Here is a 10,777-nt window from a genome sequence, read left to right on the forward strand (position 1 = left end):
GGTACGCTTACCAAAACTCTTTATATGAGCCAATTCGGCTCATGTCGGTGACAGGAATCAAACTTGACTGAAAAAAACTCATAGCTTACAGGTAAACAGTTTTCATACTGACTGCCATCTGATTTAGGCTGGGCTTCCCAGGTCCAATGCTTTGCCGAAACCCGGGCTTGAACCAGGGACCTTTAGATTAGTATGATAATTTTCAATAAAACTTGATTTCTATCACTTCGAATGATGCCAAATGAATAACTTACTTGAATTGGACCATTTAACACTATGTCCATAGTAGATTTGTGTCTCTGACAGTTCGTTTGGTTGCAGGGGACATATTCAGTTTTTATGGCCAAAATGTGCTTTACAGGGGCTGAAAAGCACGTTTTGGCCGAGTATGATAATTTTCATTAAAACTTGATTTCTATCACTTCGAATGATGCCAAATGAATAACTTACTTGAATTGGACCATTTTACACTATGTCCATTGTAGATTTGTGTCTCTGACTGTTCGTTTGGTTGCAGGGGACATATTCAGTTTTTAAGGCCAAAATGTGCTTTTCAGGGGCTGAAAAGCATGTTTTGGCCGAGTATGATAATTTTCATTAAAACTTGATTTCTATCCATTCGAATGATGCCAAATGAATAACTTACTTGAATTGGACCATTTTACACTATGTCCATTGTAGATTTGTGTCTCTAACAGTTTGTTTGGTTGCAGGGGACATATTCAGTTTTTATGGCCAAAATGTGCTTTTCAGAGGCTGAAAAGCATGTTTTGGCCGAGTATGATAATTTTCATTAAAACTTGATTTCTATAACTTCGAATGATGACAAATGAATTATTTGCTTGAATTGGACCATTTTACACTATGTCCATTGTAGATTTGTGTCTCTGACAGTTCGTTTGGTTGCAGGGGACATATTCAGTTTTTATGGCCAAAATGTGCTTTTCAGGGGCTGAAAAGCACGTTTTGGCAGAATATGATAATTTTCATTAAAACTTGATTTCTATCCATTCGAATGATGCCAAATGAATAATTTACTTGAATTAGACCATTTTACACTATGTACATTGTAGATTTGTGTCTCTGACAGTTCGTTTGGTTGCAGGGGACATATTCAGTTTTTATGGCCAAAATGTGCTTTTCAGGGGCTGAAAAGCATGTTTTGGCCGAGTATGATAATTTTCATTAAAACTTGATTTCTATCACTTCGAATGATGCCAAATGAATAACTTACTTGAATTGGACCATTTTACATTATGTCCATTGTAGATTTGTGTCTCTGACTGTTCGTTTGGTTGCAGGGGACATATTCAGTTTTTAAGGCCAAAATGTGCTTTTCAGGGGCTGAAAAGCATGTTTTGGGCGAGTATGATAATTTTCATTAAAACTTGATTTCTATCCATTCGAATGATGCCAAATGAATAACTTACTTGAATTGGACCATTTTACACTATGTCCATTGTAGATTTGTGTCTCCGACAGTTCGTTGCTGAAAAGCATGTTTTGGCCGAGTATGATAATTTTCATTGAAACTTGATTTCTATCCATTCGAATGATGCCAAATGAATAATTTACTTGAATTGGACCATTTTACACTATGTCCATTGTAGATTTGTGTCTCTGACAGTTCGTTTGGTTGCAGGGGACATTTTCAGTTTTTATGGCCAAAATGTGCTTTTCAGGGGGCTGAAAAGCATGTTTTGTAGATTTGTGTCTCCGACAGTTCGTTTGGTTGCAGTGGACATTTTTAGTTTTTATGGCCAAAATGTGCTTTTCAGAGGCTGAAAAGCATGTTTTGGCCGAGTATGATAATTTTCATTGAAACTTGATTTCTATCCATTCGAATGATGCCAAATGAATAACTTACTTGAATTGGACCATTTTACACTATGTCCATTGTAGATTTGTGTCTCTGACAGTTCGTTTGGTTGCAGGGGACATATTCAGTTTTTATGGCCAAAATGTGCTTTTCAGGGGCTGAAAAGCATGTTTTGGCCGAGTATGATAATTTTCATTAAAACTTGATTTCTATCACTTCGAATGATGCCAAATGAATAACTTACTTGAATTGGACCATTTTACACTATGTCCATTGTAGATTTGTGTCTCTGACTGTTCGTTTGGTTGCAGGGGACATATTCAGTTTTTAAGGCCAAAATGTGCTTTTCAGGGGCTGAAAAGCATGTTTTGGGCGAGTATGATAATTTTCATTAAAACTTGATTTCTATCACTTCGAATGATGCCAAATGAATAACTTACTTGAATTGGACCATTTTACACTATGTCCATTGTAGATTTGTGTCTCCGACAGTTTGTTTGGTTGCAGGGGACATTTTCAGTTTTTATGGCCAAAATGTGCTTTTCAGGGGCTGAAAAGCATGTTTTGGCCGAATATGATAATTTTCATTAAAACTTGATTTCTATCACTTCGAATGATGCCAAATGAATAACTTACTTGAATTGGACCATTTTACACTATGTCCATTGTAGATTTGTGTCTCTGACTGTTCGTTTGGTTGCAGGGGACATATTCAGTTTTTAAGGCCAAAATGTGCTTTTCAGGGGCTGAAAAGCATGTTTTGGCCGAGTATGATAATTTTCATTAAAACTTGATTTCTATCCATTCGAATGATGCCAAATGAATAACTTATTTGAATTGGACCATTTTACACTATGTCCATTGTAGATTTGTGTCTCTGACAGTTCGTTTGGTTGCAGGGGACATATTCAGTTTTTATGGCCAAAATGTGCTTTTCAGGGGCTGAAAAGCATGTTTTGGCCGAGTATGATAATTTTCATTGAAACTTGATTTCTATCACTTTGAATGATGCCAAATGAATAACTTATTTGAATTGGACCATTTAACACTATGTCCATTGTAGATTTGTGTCTCTGACAGTTCGTTTGGTTGCAGGGGACATATTCAGTTTTTAAGGCCAAAATGTGCTTTTCAGGGGCTGAAAAGCATGTTTTGGCCGAGTATGATAATTTTCATTAAAACTTGATTTCTATCCATTCGAATGATGCCAAATGAATAACTTATTTGAATTGGACCATTTTACACTATGTCCATTGTAGATTTGTGTCTCTGACAGTTCGTTTGGTTGCAGGGGACATATTCAGTTTTTATGGCCAAAATGTGCTTTTCAGGGGCTGAAAAGCATGTTTTGGCCGAGTATGATAATTTTCATTGAAACTTGATTTCTATCACTTTGAATGATGCCAAATGAATAACTTATTTGAATTGGACCATTTAACACTATGTCCATTGTAGATTTGTGTCTCTGACAGTTCGTTTGGTTGCAGGGGACATATTCAGTTTTTATGGCCAAAATGTGCTTTTCAGGGGCTGAAAAGCACGTTTTGGCAGAGTATGATAATTTTCATTAAAACTTGATTTCTATCCATTCGAATGATGCCAAATGAATAATTTACTTCAATTGGACCATTTTACACTATGTCCATTGTAGATTTGTGTCTCCGACAGTTCGTTTGGTTGCAGGGGACATATTCAGTTTTTATGGCCAAAATGTGCTTTTCAGGGGCTGAAAAGCACGTTTTGGCAGAGTATGATAATTTTCATTAAAACTTGATTTCTATCCATTCGAATGATGCCAAATGAATAACTTACTTGAATTGGACCATTTTACACTATGTCCATTGTAGATTTGTGTCTCTAACAGTTTGTTTGGTTGCAGGGGACATATTCAGTTTTTATGGCCAAAATGTGCTTTTCAGAGGCTGAAAAGCATGTTTTGGCCGAGTATGATAATTTTCATTAAAACTTGATTTCTATAACTTCGAATGATGACAAATGAATTATTTGCTTGAATTGGACCATTTTACACTATGTCCATTGTAGATTTGTGTCTCTAACAGTTTGTTTGGTTGCAGGGGACATATTCAGTTTTTATGGCCAAAATGTGCTTTTCAGGGGCTGAAAAGCATGTTTTGGCCGAATATGATAATTTTCATTAAAACTTGATTTCTATCACTTCGAATGATGCCAAATGAATAACTTACTTGAATTGGACCATTTTACAATATGTCCATTGTAGATTTGTGTCTCTGACAGTTCGTTTGGTTGCGGGGGACATATTCAGTTTTTATGGCCAAAATGTGCTTTTCAGGGGCTGAAAAGCATGTTTTGGCCGAGTATGATAATTTTCAATAAAACTTGATTTCTATCACTTCGAATGATGCCAAATGAATAACTTACTTGAATTGGACCATTTTACACTATGTCCATTGTAGATTTGTGTCTCCGACAGTTCGTTTGGTTGCAGGGGACATTTTCAGTTTTTATGGCCAAAATGTGCTTTTCAGAGGCTGAAAAGCATGTTTTGGCCGAGTATGATAATTTTCATTAAAACTTAATTTCTATCACTTCGAATGATGCCAAATGAATAACTTACTTGAATTGGACCATTTTACACTATGTCCATTGTAGATTTGTGTCTCTGACAGTTCGTTTGGTTGCAGGGGACATATTCAGTTTTTAAGGCCAAAATGTGCTTTTCAGGGGCTGAAAAGCATGTTTTGGCCGAGTATGATAATTTTCATTAAAACTTGATTTCTATCCATTCGAATGATGCCAAATGAATAACTTACTTGAATTGGACCATTTTACACTATGTCCATTGTAGATTTGTGTCTCTAACAGTTTGTTTGGTTGCAGGGGACATATTCAGTTTTTATGGCCAAAATGTGCTTTTCAGAGGCTGAAAAGCATGTTTTGGCCGAGTATGATAATTTTCATTAAAACTTGATTTCTATAACTTCGAATGATGACAAATGAATTATTTGCTTGAATTGGACCATTTTACACTATGTCCATTGTAGATTTGTGTCTCTGACAGTTCGTTTGGTTGCAGGGGACATATTCAGTTTTTATGGCCAAAATGTGCTTTTCAGGGGCTGAAAAGCACGTTTTGGCAGAATATGATAATTTTCATTAAAACTTGATTTCTATCCATTCGAATGATGCCAAATGAATAATTTACTTGAATTAGACCATTTTACACTATGTACATTGTAGATTTGTGTCTCTGACAGTTCGTTTGGTTGCAGGGGACATATTCAGTTTTTATGGCCAAAATGTGCTTTTCAGGGGCTGAAAAGCATGTTTTGGCCGAGTATGATAATTTTCATTAAAACTTGATTTCTATCACTTCGAATGATGCCAAATGAATAACTTACTTGAATTGGACCATTTTACATTATGTCCATTGTAGATTTGTGTCTCTGACTGTTCGTTTGGTTGCAGGGGACATATTCAGTTTTTAAGGCCAAAATGTGCTTTTCAGGGGCTGAAAAGCATGTTTTGGGCGAGTATGATAATTTTCATTAAAACTTGATTTCTATCCATTCGAATGATGCCAAATGAATAACTTACTTGAATTGGACCATTTTACACTATGTCCATTGTAGATTTGTGTCTCCGACAGTTCGTTGCTGAAAAGCATGTTTTGGCCGAGTATGATAATTTTCATTGAAACTTGATTTCTATCCATTCGAATGATGCCAAATGAATAATTTACTTGAATTGGACCATTTTACACTATGTCCATTGTAGATTTGTGTCTCTGACAGTTCGTTTGGTTGCAGGGGACATTTTCAGTTTTTATGGCCAAAATGTGCTTTTCAGGGGGCTGAAAAGCATGTTTTGTAGATTTGTGTCTCCGACAGTTCGTTTGGTTGCAGTGGACATTTTTAGTTTTTATGGCCAAAATGTGCTTTTCAGAGGCTGAAAAGCATGTTTTGGCCGAGTATGATAATTTTCATTGAAACTTGATTTCTATCCATTCGAATGATGCCAAATGAATAACTTACTTGAATTGGACCATTTTACACTATGTCCATTGTAGATTTGTGTCTCTGACAGTTCGTTTGGTTGCAGGGGACATATTCAGTTTTTATGGCCAAAATGTGCTTTTCAGGGGCTGAAAAGCATGTTTTGGCCGAGTATGATAATTTTCATTAAAACTTGATTTCTATCACTTCGAATGATGCCAAATGAATAACTTACTTGAATTGGACCATTTTACACTATGTCCATTGTAGATTTGTGTCTCTGACTGTTCGTTTGGTTGCAGGGGACATATTCAGTTTTTAAGGCCAAAATGTGCTTTTCAGGGGCTGAAAAGCATGTTTTGGGCGAGTATGATAATTTTCATTAAAACTTGATTTCTATCACTTCGAATGATGCCAAATGAATAACTTACTTGAATTGGACCATTTTACACTATGTCCATTGTAGATTTGTGTCTCCGACAGTTTGTTTGGTTGCAGGGGACATTTTCAGTTTTTATGGCCAAAATGTGCTTTTCAGGGGCTGAAAAGCATGTTTTGGCCGAATATGATAATTTTCATTAAAACTTGATTTCTATCACTTCGAATGATGCCAAATGAATAACTTACTTGAATTGGACCATTTTACACTATGTCCATTGTAGATTTGTGTCTCTGACTGTTCGTTTGGTTGCAGGGGACATATTCAGTTTTTAAGGCCAAAATGTGCTTTTCAGGGGCTGAAAAGCATGTTTTGGCCGAGTATGATAATTTTCATTAAAACTTGATTTCTATCCATTCGAATGATGCCAAATGAATAACTTATTTGAATTGGACCATTTTACACTATGTCCATTGTAGATTTGTGTCTCTGACAGTTCGTTTGGTTGCAGGGGACATATTCAGTTTTTATGGCCAAAATGTGCTTTTCAGGGGCTGAAAAGCATGTTTTGGCCGAGTATGATAATTTTCATTGAAACTTGATTTCTATCACTTTGAATGATGCCAAATGAATAACTTATTTGAATTGGACCATTTAACACTATGTCCATTGTAGATTTGTGTCTCTGACAGTTCGTTTGGTTGCAGGGGACATATTCAGTTTTTAAGGCCAAAATGTGCTTTTCAGGGGCTGAAAAGCATGTTTTGGCCGAGTATGATAATTTTCATTAAAACTTGATTTCTATCCATTCGAATGATGCCAAATGAATAACTTATTTGAATTGGACCATTTTACACTATGTCCATTGTAGATTTGTGTCTCTGACAGTTCGTTTGGTTGCAGGGGACATATTCAGTTTTTATGGCCAAAATGTGCTTTTCAGGGGCTGAAAAGCATGTTTTGGCCGAGTATGATAATTTTCATTGAAACTTGATTTCTATCACTTTGAATGATGCCAAATGAATAACTTATTTGAATTGGACCATTTAACACTATGTCCATTGTAGATTTGTGTCTCTGACAGTTCGTTTGGTTGCAGGGGACATATTCAGTTTTTATGGCCAAAATGTGCTTTTCAGGGGCTGAAAAGCACGTTTTGGCAGAGTATGATAATTTTCATTAAAACTTGATTTCTATCCATTCGAATGATGCCAAATGAATAATTTACTTCAATTGGACCATTTTACACTATGTCCATTGTAGATTTGTGTCTCCGACAGTTCGTTTGGTTGCAGGGGACATATTCAGTTTTTATGGCCAAAATGTGCTTTTCAGGGGCTGAAAAGCACGTTTTGGCAGAGTATGATAATTTTCATTAAAACTTGATTTCTATCCATTCGAATGATGCCAAATGAATAACTTACTTGAATTGGACCATTTTACACTATGTCCATTGTAGATTTGTGTCTCTAACAGTTTGTTTGGTTGCAGGGGACATATTCAGTTTTTATGGCCAAAATGTGCTTTTCAGAGGCTGAAAAGCATGTTTTGGCCGAGTATGATAATTTTCATTAAAACTTGATTTCTATAACTTCGAATGATGACAAATGAATTATTTGCTTGAATTGGACCATTTTACACTATGTCCATTGTAGATTTGTGTCTCTAACAGTTTGTTTGGTTGCAGGGGACATATTCAGTTTTTATGGCCAAAATGTGCTTTTCAGGGGCTGAAAAGCATGTTTTGGCCGAATATGATAATTTTCATTAAAACTTGATTTCTATCACTTCGAATGATGCCAAATGAATAACTTACTTGAATTGGACCATTTTACAATATGTCCATTGTAGATTTGTGTCTCTGACAGTTCGTTTGGTTGCGGGGGACATATTCAGTTTTTATGGCCAAAATGTGCTTTTCAGGGGCTGAAAAGCATGTTTTGGCCGAGTATGATAATTTTCAATAAAACTTGATTTCTATCACTTCGAATGATGCCAAATGAATAACTTACTTGAATTGGACCATTTTACACTATGTCCATTGTAGATTTGTGTCTCCGACAGTTCGTTTGGTTGCAGGGGACATTTTCAGTTTTTATGGCCAAAATGTGCTTTTCAGAGGCTGAAAAGCATGTTTTGGCCGAGTATGATAATTTTCATTAAAACTTAATTTCTATCACTTCGAATGATGCCAAATGAATAACTTACTTGAATTGGACCATTTTACACTATGTCCATTGTAGATTTGTGTCTCTGACAGTTCGTTTGGTTGCAGGGGACATATTCAGTTTTTATGGCCAAAATGTGCTTTTCAGGGGCTGAAAAGCATGTTTTGGCCGAGTATGATAATTTTCATTAAAACTTGATTTCTATCACTTCGATTGATGCCAAATGAATAACTTACTTGAATTGGACCATTTTACACTATGTCCATTGTAGATTTGTGTCTCTAACAGTTTGTTTGGTTGCAGGGGACATATTCAGTTTTTAAGGCCAAAATGTGCTTTTCAGGGGCTGAAAAGCATGTTTTGGCCGAGTATGATAATTTTCATTAAAACTTGATTTCTATCCATTCGAATGATGCCAAATGAATAACTTACTTGAATTGGACCATTTTACACTATGTCCATTGTAGATTTGTGTCTCTAACAGTTTGTTTGGTTGCAGGGGACATATTCAGTTTTTATGGCCAAAATGTGCTTTTCAGAGGCTGAAAAGCATGTTTTGGCCGAGTATGATAATTTTCATTAAAACTTGATTTCTATAACTTCGAATGATGACAAATGAATTATTTGCTTGAATTGGACCATTTTACACTATGTCCATTGTAGATTTGTGTCTCTGACAGTTCGTTTGGTTGCAGGGGACATATTCAGTTTTTATGGCCAAAATGTGCTTTTCAGGGGCTGAAAAGCACGTTTTGGCAGAATATGATAATTTTCATTAAAACTTGATTTCTATCCATTCGAATGATGCCAAATGAATAATTTACTTGAATTAGACCATTTTACACTATGTACATTGTAGATTTGTGTCTCTGACAGTTCGTTTGGTTGCAGGGGACATATTCAGTTTTTATGGCCAAAATGTGCTTTTCAGGGGCTGAAAAGCATGTTTTGGCCGAGTATGATAATTTTCATTAAAACTTGATTTCTATCACTTCGAATGATGCCAAATGAATAACTTACTTGAATTGGACCATTTTACATTATGTCCATTGTAGATTTGTGTCTCTGACTGTTCGTTTGGTTGCAGGGGACATATTCAGTTTTTAAGGCCAAAATGTGCTTTTCAGGGGCTGAAAAGCATGTTTTGGGCGAGTATGATAATTTTCATTAAAACTTGATTTCTATCCATTCGAATGATGCCAAATGAATAACTTACTTGAATTGGACCATTTTACACTATGTCCATTGTAGATTTGTGTCTCCGACAGTTCGTTGCTGAAAAGCATGTTTTGGCTGAGTATGATAATTTTCATTGAAACTTGATTTCTATCCATTCGAATGATGCCAAATGAATAATTTACTTGAATTGGACCATTTTACACTATGTCCATTGTAGATTTGTGTCTCTGACAGTTCGTTTGGTTGCAGGGGACATTTTCAGTTTTTATGGCCAAAATGTGCTTTTCAGGGGCCTGAAAAGCATGTTTTGTAGATTTGTGTCTCCGACAGTTCGTTTGGTTGCAGTGGACATTTTCAGTTTTTATGGCCAAAATGTGCTTTTCAGAGGCTGAAAAGCATGTTTTGGTCGAGTATGATAATTTTCATTGAAACTTGATTTCTATCCATTCGAATGATGCCAAATGAATAACTTACTTGAATTGGACCATTTTACACTATGTCCATTGTAGATTTGTGTCTCTGACAGTTCGTTTGGTTGCAGGGGACATATTCAGTTTTTATGGCCAAAATGTGCTTTTCAGGGGCTGAAAAGCATGTTTTGGCCGAGTATGATAATTTTCATTAAAACTTGATTTCTATCACTTCGAATGATGCCAAATGAATAACTTACTTGAATTGGACCATTTTACACTATGTCCATTGTAGATTTGTGTCTCTGACTGTTCGTTTGGTTGCAGGGGACATATTCAGTTTTTAAGGCCAAAATGTGCTTTTCAGGGGCTGAAAAGCATGTTTTGGGCGAGTATGATAATTTTCATTAAAACTTGATTTCTATCACTTCGAATGATGCCAAATGAATAACTTACTTGAATTGGACCATTTTACACTATGTCCATTGTAGATTTGTGTCTCCGACAGTTTGTTTGGTTGCAGGGGACATTTTCAGTTTTTATGGCCAAAATGTGCTTTTCAGGGGCTGAAAAGCATGTTTTGGCCGAATATGATAATTTTCATTAAAACTTGATTTCTATCACTTCGAATGATGCCAAATGAATAACTTACTTGAATTGGACCATTTTACACTATGTCCATTGTAGATTTGTGTCTCTGACTGTTCGTTTGGTTGCAGGGGACATATTCAGTTTTTAAGGCCAAAATGTGCTTTTCAGGGGCTGAAAAGCATGTTTTGGCCGAGTATGATAATTTTCATTAAAACTTGATTTCTATCCATTCGAATGATGCCAAATGAATAACTTAT

Source organism: Stigmatopora argus, chromosome 21 (assembly GCF_051989625.1).
Source record: "Stigmatopora argus isolate UIUO_Sarg chromosome 21, RoL_Sarg_1.0, whole genome shotgun sequence".
Taxonomy (NCBI): Eukaryota; Metazoa; Chordata; class Actinopteri; order Syngnathiformes; family Syngnathidae; genus Stigmatopora; species Stigmatopora argus.